Here is a 17,542-nt window from a genome sequence, read left to right as displayed (position 1 = left end):
TGTTTGTATTACAGAAAAAGGTGCTAAGAACTAAAAAATCTCGTGGAAGTGAGAAAGATGTGGGGGAATATACAATTGGGCAGAAACAAAATGTTGAGCATTCAGGTCGAAAACCTATGTTGTTAGCACCTATATATCCTGTTTAGTTTCATAATTCATTATGATTGTAAATATATAAATAAATAAATAAAATTTTGAGCACAATATTGTTTGGGAAAATTTTTTAAGCATATAATATTTTTGGGTGCAAAATGCTTCCAAACATATTATATGTTCACATAATAACATATTGTTTTTTGGAAGACAACATTATTGAATTTGGATGCAAAAATACGAAATGTTTGGAACTTAGACTACCCAAACATGTATTGTTTATACCAATATGCTTTCAAACATATTATATATTAGAAGAGATCAAACATATAAATGTTTGGGCAATACCCAAAAATGTATATGCTTGAAGCAAAATATGTTTGGGAGTATATGTTACAGAAGCGATTTTTTGTGAGCGTGTGGGAACGAAATTAGGGAAGTGAGTTCGGTACGATATTTAGGCTTACACTTTCAAAGTACTCTCATTTGGAATAGACACATAGAGCATGTCAAGTCTAAGATTGCTCCAGCGGTTGGAATTTTGTACAAGTTCAGACACAGATTTGATAAACGAACTAAACTTTTGGTTTATCAGGCATTAATACAAAGTCATTTGAATTACTTAGCCATTTGTTATGCATTCAAGAGATCTACGGAACTTAGAAGTTTGCAAACGATGCAGAATAAGGCTTTAAAGTCTGTAGGAAATCTACCTTTGAGGTACTCTTCTGTATCATTATATAGTGAAGTGTTTCCCAATATATTGCCCATTTTCGGAATTCATAGCTTTCAATTGTACACCCTCAAAAAAAATCGCTTCTTTAACATATGTTCCAAACATATTTTGCAGGAAGGGCATATATTATTGGATACTGCCGAAACATTAATATGTTTGTTTTATGTGAACATATTATATGTTTGGAGGCATTTTGAGCGCAAAAATATTATATGCTTGGAAGAATTTTTCCCAAAGACGATTGTGCTCATTCCCTAACATACTCGTTATTTTCACTTCCACGAAATATTTTTGTTCTTGGCACCTTTTTCTGTAATAAAAATAATGTTGAAGAAATTATTCACTTTTATAAATTTTTTAAATTTTACCTTTCGCCTGCACGGAGCATCGAACCGAGGACCATACAGTTTGTAAGCCAACACACTATCCACTGGGCTACGTAGCTGTTATGGTCACCAGTAGATAATTGTCGTTATAAGTTACATTTATATAGCATAGTTTGCAGCGCCCACGAGCCCATGCAAACATAACATTATTTAACAGAAACATACATTTGTTTGCTACGTGGAGCAGTGGTTAGCATGTCTGCCTTGCATGCAAAGGGTCGTGGGTTCAATCCCTGCTCCGACCGAACACTTTTTTTGGTTTTAATTTACACATTTATATTTATACTATATTAAATTTTTATAATGAAACTTCGAAATGTGGGTTATTAAAGATTTATAGTCAGTAACAGTGCTTGATATAAACGAAATTTACTGATTTTTGGATAAAATATTATTTTTTTATTGCAAAAATAACAATTTTGTAACAAAAAACTGTTTTTGGTACAAAACTTTAAAATTTGGAAGGAATTCAAAAACTCCAACAAAAGAACGTGGAGTTGAGTATAAACATACATAAATAATTTTATAATATAAACATACATTTATTTAGGCGTGAACAGTTTTTTACTGGCATTTAACACCATCGCTCTAAAATGCCTTTTATTTTTCTTTAATAATTCATTTTAAAGAAAGTAAACTTTTTAAATTGTTTTAGCTGCAAAACTCGAACTTAATGCCCGCTTTTATATTTGAAGGTGTCCGTCAACTCCTCGTGGACTACTTATTAATAAAGAGGAACTAAACTTTGTTTTTATAAATTTTACTGTGTAATTTTTCACTATTTCCTCCTTATTTCATTTTACTGTCCCAACTCTAAAAAGAGTATAGTGCCCTTTCGTTATTTTTATGAAGACCCCTGATTTCTTTTAACGAACCAAGAAAAAAATTGTGCCCATAATGCCAAAATGATAAACAAAACACATGTCCACACATACATAAAATGCTGCTCTCAAGGCGAAAACATATGCTGTTTGTTTTTCAAATGTCTATTCTCTTGGTTCCGAATGTCTATTCTCTTTATTCAAATTAAATAATATTTAGACTTAAGCATATCAAATGTATGGCCTTACGATAAAACAGTTTTCCGAAACAACGTACAAGCGGGTTTCACAGAAATTGTTCTCTTTTGATTCTTTCGATGTGTTATGTTGATATGTTTCGTCAACTCTCCATATCTATTTCTTTCTCTATACTCTCTCTGTTGCTTTGAATAAAATATCTCAACATATGTATGTTTAGTCGAAATTTTGTAAATTTATATATGTTTGCATTCACACATATGATTTTTATGAAACATTCATGCCCCAAACATAATATATTCTAACATATTAACATAGATGTCCCAAACATTTAGTGTTAGTTTAGGAACATTGCATGTTTGCACTTAAATATATTGTGTTTTAGAATTGTGCCCGAAACACATTTTGTTTATATCGGAACATATGAAAAACATATTTTTCTAAGAGTGTATGTATATGTTTATAAATGTCTTCATTCAATAGGACACCATACAATCTCGTTTATGCCTAACCACCACATATTCAATACTCGTAACAGAAGCCATTTAAGAGTAGCGTTTTGCAGAAGTGAAACCACCAAACAAAGAATTGAGTATTCCGGAACAGTCAATTTTAATGCTTTGCCTTGCAATATAAAGTCCATCTCAAGCTTATCTCTTTTTAAAATGAGAATAAAAGATTTTTTGTTAACAAAAGTTGATGAGCTCCTAATATAATTATTTATTGAGTTTTATATATAAATTGTACTAATATAATTATTTATTGAGTTTTATACACTGTTAGAAAAATATGTTTTTCATATGTTCCGATATAATCAAAATGTGTTTCGGGCACAATTTTAAAACACAATATATTTATGTACAAACATGTAATGTTCCTAAACTAACACTAAATGTTTGGGACATCTATGTTAATATGTTAGAATATATTATGTTTGGGGCATGAATGTTTCAGAAAAATCATATGTGTGAATGCAAACATATATAAATTTACAAATTTCGACTAAACATACATATGTTGAGATATTTTATTCAAAGCGACAGAGAGAGTATAGAGAAAGAAATAGAGATGGAAACCGGGAGAGTTGACGAAAGATATCAAAATAACACAGCAAAAGAATCAAAAGAGAACAATTTCTGTGAAACCGCTTCGGAAAACTGTTTTATGATAAGGCCAAAAATTTGATATGCTTAAGTCTAAATATTATTTAATTTGAATAAAGAGAATAGACATTCGGAACCAAGAGAATAGACATTTGAAAAACAAACAGCATATGTTTTCGCCTTGAGAGCAGCATTTTATGTATGTGTGAACATGTGTTTTGTTTATCATTTTGGCATTATGAGCACATTTTTTTTCTTGGTTCGTTAAAAGAATTCAGGGGTCTTCATAAAAATAACGAAAGGGCACTATACTCTTTTTATACCCTCCACCATAGGATGGGGGGTATATTAACTTTGTCATTCCGTTTGTAACACATCGAAATATTGCTCTAAGACCCCATAAAGTATATATATTCTGGGTCGTGGTGAAATTCTGAGTCGATCTGAGCATGTCCGTCCGTCCGTCCGTCTGTTGAAATCACGCTAACTTCCGAACGAAACAAGCTATCGATTTGAAACTTGGTACAAGTAGTTGTTATTGATGTAGGTTGGATGGTATTGCAAATGGGCCATACCGGTCCACTTTTACGTATAGCCCCCATATAAACGGACCCCCAAATTTGGCTTGCATACCCTCTAAGAGAAGCAAATTTTATCCGATGCGGCTGAAATTTGGTACATGGTGTAGTATATGGTCTCTAACAACCATGCAAAAATTGGTCCACATCGGTCCATAATTATATATAGCCCCCATATAAACCGATCCCCCGATTTGGTTTCGGGGCCTCTAAGAGAAGCAAATTTCATCCGATCCGGCTGAAATTTGGTGCATTGTGTTAGTATATGGTCTTTAACAACCATGCAAAAATTGGTCCACATCGGTCCATAATTATATATAGCCCCCATATAAACCGATCCCCAGATTTGGCTTGCGGAGCCTCTAAGAGAAGCAAATTTCATCCGATCCGGCTGAAATTTGGTACATGGTGTTAGTATATGGTCTCTAATGATCATGCAAAAATTGGTCCACATCGGTGCATAATTATATATAGCTCCATATAAACCGATCGCCAGATTTGACCTCCGGAGCCTCTTGGAAGACCAAAATTCATCTGATTCAGTTAATATTTGGTACGTGCTATTAATATATGGCCTCAAACACCCATGCAAAAATTGGTCGAAATCGGTCCATAATTATGTATAGCCCCCATATAAACCGATCCCCAGATTTGACCTCCGGAGCCCCTTGGAAGTGCAAAATTCATCGGATTCGGTTGAAATTTGGTACGTGATGTTAGTATTTGGTATCCAACAACCATGCATGAATTGGTACATATCAGTCCATAATTATATATAGCCCCCATATAAACCGATCCCCAGATTTGACCACCGGTGCCTTGTGGAGAAGCAAAATTCATCCGATCTGGTTGAAATTTGGTACGTGGTGATCGTATATGATATTTAACAACCATGCCAAAAGTGGTCCATATCAGTCCATAATCATATATAGCCCCCATATAAACCGATCCCGAGACTTGGTTTTGGAGCCTCTTGGAGGAGTAAATTTCCTCCGAATCAGTTGAAATTTGGTACATTGTGCTAGTATATGGCCGTTAACAACCATGCCTAACTAGGTCCATATCGGTCTATAGTTATATATAGCCCTCAGATAAATCGATCCCCAATCACACAAAAATTGGTCCATATCAAGTTCATAATTGTATATAGCCCCCATATAAGCGACCCCCATATTTCAATTCAGGCTCCCTACGTACCGTGCAAAAGTCCATAGCGACTCGTAATTATTTGTAGACTTACATACCTTTTTGTCTAATATATACCACGTGTGGACTAACTCACAATTTAGAAAACGATTTAAGATACCACAACCCAAGTAATTCGATTGTGTCTTTCGTAGAAGTTTCTACGCAATCCATGGTGGAGGGTACATAAGATTCGGCGTGGCCGAACTTACGGCCGTTTATACTTGTTAGAGTTGGGACAGTAAAATGAAATAAGGAGGAAATAGTGAAAAATTACACAGTAAAATGTACAAAAACAAAGTTTAGTTCCTCTTTATTAATAAGTAGTCCACGAGGAGTTGACGGACACCTTCAAATATAAAAGCGAGCATTAAGTTCGAGTTTTGCAGCTAAAACAATTTAAAAAGTTTTTCTTTAAAATGAATTATTAAAGAAAAATAAAAGGAATTTTAGAGCGATGGTGTTAAATGCTAGTAAAAAACTGTTCACGCCTAAATAAATTTATGTTTATATTATAAGATTATTTATGTATGTTCATACTCGACTCCACGTTCTTCTTTTGTTAGAGATTTTGAATTCCTTCCAAATTTTAAAGTTTTGTACCAAAAACAGTTTTTTGTTACAAAATTGTTATTTTTGCAATATAAAAATAATATTTTATCCAAAAATCAGTCAATTTCGTTTATATCAAGCACTGTTACTGACTATAAATCTTTAATAACCCACATTTCGAAGTTTCATTATAAATATTTAATGTAGTATAAATATAAATGTGTAAATAAAAAAAGTGTTCGGTCGGAGCAGGGATTGAACCCACGACCCTTTGCATGCAAGGCAGACATGCTAACCACTGATCCACGTGGCAAACAAATGTATGTTTCTGTTAAATAATGTTATGTTTGCATGGGCTCGTGGGCGCTGCAAACTATGCTATATAAATGTAACTTATAACGACAATTATCTACTGGTGACTATAACAGCTACGTAGTCCAGTGGATAGTGTATTGGCTTACAAACTGTAGGGTCCTCGGTTCGATTCTCCGTGCAGGCGAAAGGTAAAATTTAAAAAATTTATAAAAGTGAAAAATTTCTTCAACATTATTTGTATTACAGAAAAAGGTGCCTAGAACTAAAATATTTCGTGGAAGTGAAAATTACGAGTATGTTAGGCATTCCAAGTATATAATATTTTTGGGCTCCAAATGCTTCCAAACATATAATATGTTCACATAAAACAAACATATTAATGTTTCGGCAGTATCCAATAATATATGTGCTTCCTGCAAAATATGTTTGGAACATATGTTAAAGAAGCGATTTTTTTTGAGGGTGTATATAAATTGTACTTTTGTATATATCTAAATTAATATTTAGTCATATAATTCATTCAATAACAAGAAATATTTCAATATAAAAAGTATATAAATATGTTGCCAATGAGCCTCTAAAATGCCATATGGCGCTGAGGCCAATTTTTATTAGATAATGAAATATGATAACGTTTTCATAAATAAAAAAAAAAAAAAAAAAAAAAAAAAAAAATGACCTTAGTCCAAAAATTTGTTCTTTCATGTTATGATACCCATTTTTAAGTCAAATCACTTAATTATAACGACAACACGACTTCATTGAAAGTATCGACCTTTGAACATGGAAAAAACTTTATATTAGAGAAATGCGTCTTCTAAGCTAAGCAAAAGTTGTATTCTTATTTTAAGGACATGAACTCTTTGGCCTCACGACAATATTTTTTCAGTGCACTCTTTTTAGAGTTGTGAAAGTAAAATGAAAACAGGGCAAAACAGTGAAAAATTAAACAGTAAGATCTATAAAAACAAAGATTAGTTCCTCTTTATTAATGAGAGTCCAAGAGGAGTTGACGGATTTTTTCGAAAATAAAAGCAGGCAGTGAGTTCGAGTTTTGCCGCTAAAATTATTTATCATTTTAGCGGCAAAACCAGAATAACATTACAACTTTTTCCAGTAAATTGTATTATAACATGGTGGGGAAAGATCCAAGGGTAAACATGGCCATTTTAACGCGATAATACCAATTTATACCGGCCTTAAGAATTAAATTAAGTACAAAATTATTCGTTAATAAAAATTCATATTTATTTGTATTTCTAAATTAATGGTGTTACATGCTAGCAAACAATTGTTCACACCAAAATAAATTTATGTGCTGTTGTAAAATTACTGTTTAGAATTTAAATATAATGTGTTTTTGAATGGTTATCGTTAACCTTAGGATTCGATGGAAAAATATTTTTATATACTCGAATTCACGTTCTTCTTTTGTAAGAGTTTTTGAATTTCTTCGAAAATTTTAAACTTGTATACAAAAACCTTTATTTGTTACACAATTTTTATTTTTGCAATAAAAAAATAATATTTGATTTGAACTCAGTCCATTTCGTTTATATCAAGCATTTTTCTTTTCTGACTTTAAGTCTTTTATAAACCACACTTTACAATTTCGTAGTAAAAATTTAATATAATAGTATGTAATGCTGAACACCTTTTCGGGAACTTCCGAACGTATCTGGAATATATGTTAAAAAATATATAAAAAAAAAAATGGTGTTGGTCGAAGCAGGGATCGAACCCAGGTCCCCTGTCACGCAACGCGGACGACCAACCACTGCTCCACGCTGCCAACAAATGTATATTAACAATGTTATGTTGTTAAACAATGTTATGTTTGCATCGGCTCGTGGGCGCCGCAAGCTATGCTATATAAATATAACTTATAACGATAATTATCTCTTGATGACCATAACAGCTACGTAGCCCAGTGGTTAGTGTGCTGACTTACAAACTGTGTGGTCCGCTGTTCGAATCCCCGTCCGGCAAAAGGTAAAATTGAAGAAAAAAATTATAAAATTTAATAATTTCTTCTACAATGTTTGTATTACAGAAAAAGGTGCTAAGAACTAAAAAAACTCATGGAAGTGAAAAAATGTGAGGCAATATACAATTAGGCAGAAAAAAAAATTTTGAGCACAATATTCTTTGGGAGAAAATTCTTCTCAGCATATAATATTTTTGGGTCCAAAATGCCTCCAAACATATTATATGTTCACATAATAAAATATAGTATTTTGGAAGACAACATTATTGAATTTGGATGGAAAAATACAAAATGTTTGGAACTTAGACTACCCAAACATATTATATTGTTTAGACCAATATGCTTTCAAACATATTATATATTGGAAGAAATCAAACATATAAATGTTTGGGCAAAAAATTTACATGCTTGAAGCAAAATATGTTTGTGAGTATATGTTACAGAAGCGATTTTTTTTGAGGGTGTATGATTGAAATTGAATAATTTTGAGCAATGGAAAGAGCGAAAAGAGAACAAGAGAATGGGTATTTATTAAACAACCCTTCAAACATTTGCAATCATATTTGACTCATTATTGATTATCCAAACTGAGTAAATCAATCATATATGATATCATTTAGGAGTAAAATATGAGTATTGTGCATAAAGAAAGTGTGCCCTCAAAACGATTTGCCTCAGTGAGTCTTTAAATAATCATTTTTCTGATTGATTTAGCACTCCTTTCAAATATTCATGTATGAGTCAAATAGGAGTATTCTGAATAAAGGAAATGTGCCCTCAAAATGATTGGCCTCAATGACTCTTCAAATAATCATTCTTACGATTGATGTTGCATTCCGCCCTAATATTCATTTATGAGTCAAATATGAGTATTTTTCATAGAGAAAGTGTGCCCTCAAAATGATTTGCTTCAATGACTCTTTAAATAATCATTTTTTTGATTGATATTGTACTCCGTCTTAATATTCATTTATAAGTCTTTACATGTAATTTTTTTTATTTATTTTTATTATATAATATTTTGTATTATACAATATGAAAAAAACTTGGAGAAAAATTTTTTAATTTTTGGTTTTGTTCATGTCCATAAATTCTATTATAAATTATATGTTACGTTATATGTAAGTTAAATTAATATTTTTTGTGTTTTTGTTTTTAAATATATATTTATATGTTTTAAAACTATATGAAAAAAATTTAAGAAAATGTATTTGTTTGAAATCTATATAATCTTATATAATAAATTTAAGTAAAGTTATGTGTTAAATTATCGAATACATATATTTAATTATAAATTGCAGAAAAAGTGCAGAAATGAAGCTCAATTTTTTTGCCGCCTTTCCGTACGCTCCTTTGCGTGTACAACATATTGTTGCAAAACCATATTAATACGATTGTCGTCAACATTTTGAAATTTACGATGAGTAACATCTGAAATTTTGTTTAATTAAAAAATGTCTGGAATAAATATAAAAATATACCTTTCAAAATACTAATAAAGCAGAAGTTTTGCATCGACTGGAATATTCCTTGGTCAAGTCATCCACTAAACTTTTTTTAAACGCTTGTCTCACAAACGTTTTAAATTCTTCTCCTCCCACTTTCATTAAAATTCGCTTCTGCAAGAAAAGAACATTATAAGTATATACTGGCGGTGACAAGTCGAACCTTTTCTAAGGTGACGACATCAAAAGGAGGCAATCCCTCTCGAAAGAGATTCAAGGAACGAAGAAATGCTTTGTTTATCCTAAAGAAATTAGGATCAGTCGACCCAAGCACGTTGTCGGCTAAGCAAAGCGATTCCTTAAAATGGGCTCAAGGAATTCTTGAAGCTGGAAAAAGGGAACGATCACCGGATGAGCTACCATCCTCCAAACGGGATCATAGATCGTTTGCCTCAGTTGCAAAAGACAGCCTTGTGATGGCTATTATTAATAAAGGAGCATTGGACGGTATGATTCCAAGGCAAAAATTGGGGGAAATTGAGAACGCGATGTCTGGTGTCTACTCAGAGGTGCGAAAAAAGTTTCCCGGACCAAGTCCTCGACGGCAAGATGCTGGATGGTATCAATGACGATATAAGTTAATAGCTTTTGCAGACCAGAGGTCTATGGATTGCTTTAAAGCTGCATTGATGCTAATTGGTGAAGTTTGGGAAGGAGCCGCTTTGGAGTTAGTCGATAAAAAAGACATACCGGCTAAACCTAGAGCACATGCATGGATACCGGCAAACCCTCCTGATCCTGAGTCAATACTAGAGAGACTAAAAGAATGTAACCCAGATCTTCCAACCGCCGATTGGAGGGTTGGTCGTTTGGATGAGATGGATGGACCAAGACGACATGCGGTGTTTATATTAAACATAGAGTCGCTGCCACATCTAGCCCAGACCCAAGGACGCGTAAGTTATGGCTTTCATGATATCCATATGAAGGTATACAAAAGCGATCAGCCAAAGGATACCGAAACGGACAAGCCTCCGGTAGAGTCAGCAGTGAAAAAATCTCCTAGCGAAGCCGAAGGAGACATAAAACCTACAGACTATGGCGAAAATCATATGCGGGAAGTTTCTACAGGCTCAAGCCTCACCAAAGCTGAACCGCGGATTGTTGCGAGAGTCACCGAGATCTGTGAAGAGGAAGCCCTTGATGACTCAATTGAAGCGGCTGATGTGACGGTGGTTGAAAATTTGGATGGTTCTACGGTTCCTCCAGATAAATCTTCACCATTGTAAGGCCGCTTGTGCTGCCTTAAAAGTTCTCCTGATGAAAGGAGACATAGATATAGTTCTTATTCAAGAACCATACATATATAAGAACAAGATCTGTGAATTAAGCACTCCGGGTTTCAAACTTTTGCATAATACCGGTAACGATATAAATTGAGCATGTATAATTGCTAAAAACGAACTAAACTTGTTTCTGCTTCCTTCATTGAGCAATGCAGACACTGTCGTAGCCAGTCTAGAGATATCCACATGCAAATATTGGGTATCTTCGGTCTACATGGGACATGATAGGGATATGCCACCCTCTGCCGTTAAGACCTTAGTTGAGGAGTCACTAAAAACAAAGACAAAACTCATTATGGGATGCGATGCAAATGCACATCATAGTATTTGGGGAAGTAGTGATACTAATGCAAGGGGAGAGTCGCTAATAGAGTTTATTTTGCGTACTAACCTGGTAGTTTGCAATAAGGGAGATGCACCAACCTTCGTCACCAGGAACAGACAAGAGGTTTTGGACGTAACGTTGACCTCTCCGGAACTGAATGATAAGATATCTGAGTGGCAAGTTTTGAGGGAACATAGCTTCTCAGATCATCGCTACATCAGTTTCAGATTGACTGTTCGTACTTCAAAGACCATATTTCCGCCAAATGTTAGGAAAGCTGATTGGAATAGGTATAGGGAATCGTTCAATTTGATGATACCGGAAGTGCCGGAGACAAATATGGGCACTGTGCAAGATATCGAACACGCAGTGGAGCGGATTACTAAGGCCTTCAACATTTCACTGAAAGCTGCATGCCCTAGAGGAAAGCCAAGGGGAAAAAATCGGCCGCCATGGTGGACTACGGAGTTAAGTAATATGAAGAAATCCTGCAGGAAGCTCTTTAACAAAGCAAAGTCCACAAGAGCTCCGGAGGATTGGGACACTTACAAGATGAATCTGAGAGAATATAAACGAGAACTGAGAAGGTCTCAACAAGCATCCACTAACACCGCTCCAGGTTTCATTAAAACATCGGAGGGAAATTGGACAACGTCCAGTGAGGAGACGTTGGAGGTACTTTTGGACACACACTTCCCTGGAAATCAGACGGTTGAACCATGTTCCGGCGGTGTAACAGAGGCTCAGCGATCATTTCCTATCGAGGAAATTGTGTCGGAATCTAGAATAAAATGGGCTTTAAATAGCTTTGGACCATTCAAATCCCCCGGACCTGATGGAATTACTCCGGCGGAGTTACAGGCAGTGGCTGGAAGAATTATCCCCTGGTTGACGGTGATATATAAACAATGTGTAAACTTAGCATATATTCCAGAAAAGTGGAGGGAAACAAAAGTCGTCTTCATACCTAAAGCAGGAAAAGCCTCTCACTCGAGTGCGAAGGATTTCCGACCAATCAGCTTATCCTCATTCCTACTTAAGACCCTGGAGAGGATGATAGACATGTATCTTAGAACTACCGTGGATTCAGGTTTGCTCTCGAAACGACAGCATGCATACTCGAAGGGCAGGTCTACTGAGACCGCATTGCATGAACTGGTCAGCTTTATTGAAAGCTCACTATCTGTCAAAGAATACACAATCGTGGCGTTTCTAGACATCGAAGGGGCGTTCAATAATATCTATCCGAGCTCGATATTAAATGGACTGACAACTCTGAATGTTGATCCAGGTATTCTTAGGCTGTTAGACGAACTTCTAATGAAGAGACGTATTTCAGCCACACTAGGGCAAGCAAACATACAAAGGTATGTGAACAGAGGCACTCCCCAAGGAGGAGTTCTATCACCTCTTCTTTGGAATGTTGCTATAAACAACCTTCTGGTTTCTCTAGAAAAAGAAAGGATAAAAGTGGTGGCATACGCAGATGATGTGGCGCTAGCAGTCAGGGGAAAATTCCCATCCACAATCAGAGATATTATACAGAGAGCTCTCCGGATGACTGAGAAATGGGCGAAAGATAATGGTCTTGGTGTAAATCCAGCAAAGACAGAAATAGTCAGGTACTGCAAAGATCGCAAAACTCCCACGGTTAGGCCCATTTCCTTAGGGGGTACTGAAATTCCCTTTGGTGAGTGTGCAAAATACCTTGGCGTTATTTTGGACAGGAAGCTGAATTTTAGGCTTAATATTGAAGAGAGGGCGAGAAAAGCCACGGTAGCTTTGTACTCGTGCAAAAAGGCAATAGGGAAAAAGTGGGGACTAAGACCAAAAATTGTGCATTGGCTATACACGGCAGTGGTTAGACCTATAATGCTATATGGTGTTGTAGTCTGGTGGCCGGCACTTCAGAAACCGACTTGTTTAGATAAAGTTCAGCGTATGGCGAGCTTATATATCTCAGGCGCATTTAGTAAGACAGGAACAGACTCCCTTAATGTCATGCTACATCTATTGCCTTTAGACATTTTGGCCAAACAGTCAGCTGCAACAACGGCTGTGCGGTTGCGCGAGCTATCGCTGTGGTCGGAAAAAATGTACGGTCATAGTTCGGTCCTCAAAGTAATGCCAGATGTGCCTAACGTAGTGGATTACACCCTGGCAAAACCACTTTTCGACAAAAAGTTTGAAACTCTAATTCCCAACAGTGAGGCGTGGTGTACACAGACCCGGGGGAATAAAAGATATATAGATTTCTATACTGATGGCTCCAAATTGAATGGACAAGTGGGGTTCGGAGTATATTCTAAAGATCTGGAAATTCGAATAGCGAAAAGATTACCTAAACACTGTAGTGTTTTTCAGGCTGAAATATTGGCAATAAGAGAGGTGGTGAATTGGCTGCGAAGTAATGTTCCAACAAATATTGGCATTAATAAAGGGTGATTTGTTAAGAGCTTGATAACTTTTTTTAAAAAAAAAACGCATAAAATTTGCAAAATCTCATCGGTTCTTTATTTGAAACGTTAGATTGGTCCATGACATTTACTTTTTGAAGATAATTTCATTTAAATGTTGACCGCGGCTGCGTCTTAGGTGGTCCATTCGGAAAGTCCAATTTTGGGCAACTTTTTCGAGCATTTCGGCCGGAATAGCCCGAATTTCTTCGGAAATGTTGTCTTCCAAAGCTGGAATAGTTGCTGGCTTATTTCTGTAGACTTTAGACTTGACGTAGCCCCACAAAAAATAGTCTAAAGGCGTCAAATCGCATGATCTTGGTGGCCAACTTACCGGTCCATTTCTTGAGATGAATTGTTCTCCGAAGTTTTCCCTCAAAATGGCCATAGAATCGCGAGCTGTGTGGCATGTAGCGCCATCTTGTTGAAACCACATGTCAACCAAGTTCAGTTCTTCCATTTTTGGCAACAAAAAGTTTGTTAGCATCGAACGATAGCGATCGCCATTCACCGTAACGTTGCGTCCAACAGCATCTTTGAAAAAATACGGTCCAATGATTCCACCAGCGTACAAACCACACCAAACAGTGCATTTTTCGGGATGCATGGGCAGTTCTTGAACGGCTTCTGGTTGCTCTTCACTCCAAATGCGGCAATTTTGCTTATTTACGTAGCCATTCAACCAGAAATGAGCCTCATCGCTGAACAAAATTTGTCGATAAAAAAGCGGATTTTCTGCCAACTTTTCTAGGGCCCATTCACTGAAAATTCGACGTTGTGGCAGATCGTAAGTCTATTCGTGATGAAATGTCAAAGCATACTGAGCATCTTTCTCTTTGACACCATGTCTGAAATCCCACGTGATCTGTCAAATACTAATGCATGAAAATCCTAACCTCAAAAGAATCACCCTTTATATACTCAGACAGTCAACCTGCAATAAAATCCTTGGACTCTGTGTTCCTTAACTCAAAAACGGCCATAGACTGCCGCAAATCTCTCAGCGAGATGGCTGAGCAGTACAATATTCACCTAATATGGGTGCCTGGTCATAGGAACATACCGGGGAACTGTGAAGCAGATGTGTTAGTAAGGCTAGGAACTCCCTTACATATTCCAGGGGAACTAGAATCTGTTGGTATGCCTCTGGCCACCTGCAAGCTCTTACTGCGTGAGAAGGCTGTTATGATGGCCAATATTCGATGGGAAAATTGCAAGGGCTGTAACGACACCAAGCAAATATGGCCCCATTTAAACTTAAACCGCACACTAGATATGCTAGTGTTCTCAAGGCGTCAGATAGCACTCCTAATATCTGCTATAACGGGTCGCTGCCTGATAGGCGAATTTGCAAAAACTATAGGTGCGAAGTATAATGACTATTGTATAAGCTGTCATGACGTGGAGGAAAAGGAATCAATTAAACACCTCTTGTGTGAGTGTCCTGCTTTTTGTGTAAGGCGTAAGCGAATTTTAGGAGCATATAGCTTTAGATTACTGGCTGACCTGGAAAACGTTAACTTAAGCAGTTTGTTAATGTTTTTGGAGCAATCTGGTTGGTTCCACAAAAGTTAATAATAGAGAAGGTTCAGTGGTTAAGACTAGAAGTGCCCATATGTAATAGGTACTTTTAGTTAAATGTGGTATCACAATGGACTGAATAGTCTAAGTGAGCCTGAAATTTAATCGGGCTGCCACTTTAACCTAACCTAACCTAAGTATATATTTGAGTATCAAACAAATTTTAATCTAAGGACATTGTCACACTATACAAAATTTTGACCAAATATTTTTCTTGAAACATTTTCGAATTAACGAATTATGAAAGTTTTCGATATATACCTAGTATGTAACCAAAATGTCTCAGAAATGTGTTTTTGCGTGACACTTGGTCAAATATTTGCGAAATGTGACCTACTGTAACTTACCAGCTCGGCATTCAAATCAGGGTTAGTCTGTAACTCAACGTCGAATTCTTTTAAGGCGGTTGAGGTTGAAAATGGCACTCCGATAATACAACCGATATTGTAACTCAAAAAAATTAATTAATTTGCGTTGGTCTTATAGTGTGAAAATATTTTATTCAACTGAAAAATATGTATTTTATTTCTCAAACATAAAAATTGACAATCTATAATGTACTGCGTTGATTCAAATTCAAATTTAGCACAGTGGACGTTTCCTACATTCTTTTTACAACAAAATCAAACAACAAACAATCATTTTTTAATTACAAGTGTGCTTGTTTGATGAGTGTTAGCCCTTTCTCTGTTGTTGTCGCATATGTTAATCATTAAAGAGTTCTGTGGGTGATTGTTTGACGATCGCTTTTTCAAACTAACTGGGAAAGAAAAAAACAATCATATGTATGATTTTTTAATAATTCTTTTAGGCATCGTGCATATGAAAATCAGCAAATTTAAACAAAAATGATTAAGAATATATCATTTAATGAGTCTCGTCACGCAATCATTAATGATTAAGAAATTATTCTCCAAAATGAGTAATAAAAATCAGAACATCATATTTTGGCATAACAAAAGAGTCAATAATTACTCATGGTTATAATTAATCCATAACTGAACATCAGACGGAGTCATAAAATAATCATTCCAATGATCAATCATCCTAACACTCGCAGAATGTTTGGAGGGAATGTATGATGGGGAGATCAGTCTGTGGAAGTAACTCGTAACGAACGGTTGGGTTTTTGTTTTTCGCGCAAATTGAAAAAAAAAGATTGGCGATATTCTGTCTGCTGCAATGTGTGCATACATATTTTGAACGCAACAACAAATCATAACAAAGGGTTGAATAAATAAAGTGTGCAACAACAAATGGCCACGTGGTAAAGGTTTGAAAAAATGTATGACAGAACACATTTTAAATTACCTGTGTTTGTGTTTTGTGGTATTGTAAAAATGAAAAACGTTTATTGAAAGTAAGAAATTGTGAAATGTGAATACCGTTTTCCATTGAAGCCTGTTTACATTAAACGGACTAAAATAATATATTTTTTATTCATTTCTTTTAGTGACCAATTTTATTTCATGAAATTAACCAATCTATCCCATCAACTCCATCATTTCATCAAATATATAAGAATACGTTTGCAATCAAAATTTTTTTCACTCCTAGTTTTCTTAAAACCAAGAGCGATATGGGTTTGTTGGAAGATTCACCTTGAAGTTGCGAAGTAGCGTTGGCATTAAATTGCATGTTTGTTTGACCTGTCTTTTTCAGTTTGAACCCAAGTAAAGAGCAGTATATCTATCAGATAAATAAACTAATGAGCTGAATTCTGTAACGGTAAAAAAATTCTTTATTTTGGATTTAAAAGTATGAAAAATATCCAAAAATCATAAAAATATGTATTTTCCATTTATATTTTTTTCTATTTCCAGAATTTGCAAAGTATCATCAATATAATACCAAATATTACATTGCTTTCCCATTATTTTTGTCTTTGATTGGTTCAAATTTTAATAGACGATTTCAATGTGTGGACATTTTGGAACGGAATTGTTACTCAATTTAAATTACAGAGGTCCTCACTACATCTTTTTATGATAAAAGACTACAAATGCAAAAGAATTCTGGAACTAAGAATTGAACTTGATATTCTATGCAGCTAATGTTTAACAAAATTAACTTTTAATTCAACAAAATTAAATTCGATTTATTCTGTTTACTTTCAGAAAAACTAATTTAGCTTACAGGCTGCTGATTTATTGGAAATCAAGGCGCATCTACATATTAGAAGGAACATGCTGACATAGTTATTATGATAAGGAAGATAATGATTTATATAGATTATTTTTTCACCCTATAGTTGTTATTGATAGTAATTGTATGTGTAAGTTAGAACAAAACACACAAATGACAAGAACCAAATTTATTTGTCTATTGCATAATTCAAAAAATAATAAAATATTGAATATGTTTTATAAAAAACACATATTTTCTTTTATTTCAAATAAAACTAAATGCGATTTTGGGGGCGCAATATATAAATT

At 35.0% G+C, this 17,542-nt stretch overlaps 1 long non-coding RNA gene across 1 annotated transcript; it reads right to left on the bottom strand.

Moving 5' to 3' along the window:
- Window positions 1–9,243: 9,243 nt before the first annotated feature.
- Window positions 9,244–15,620, bottom strand: LOC142223062 (uncharacterized). Its single transcript, XR_012718531.1, has 3 exons — window positions 15,455–15,620; window positions 9,436–9,573; window positions 9,244–9,385 (listed from the first exon to the last, which is right to left on the bottom strand). It is a non-coding gene; the product is annotated as an uncharacterized LOC142223062 (long non-coding RNA).
- Between the last annotated feature and the right edge of the window lie 1,922 nt (window positions 15,621–17,542).

The sequence above is a fragment of the Haematobia irritans genome, chromosome 2, assembly GCF_050003625.1.
Source record: "Haematobia irritans isolate KBUSLIRL chromosome 2, ASM5000362v1, whole genome shotgun sequence".
NCBI classification, from domain to species: Eukaryota; Metazoa; Arthropoda; class Insecta; order Diptera; family Muscidae; genus Haematobia; species Haematobia irritans.
This window is presented reverse-complemented; position numbering and strand designations above follow the sequence as displayed.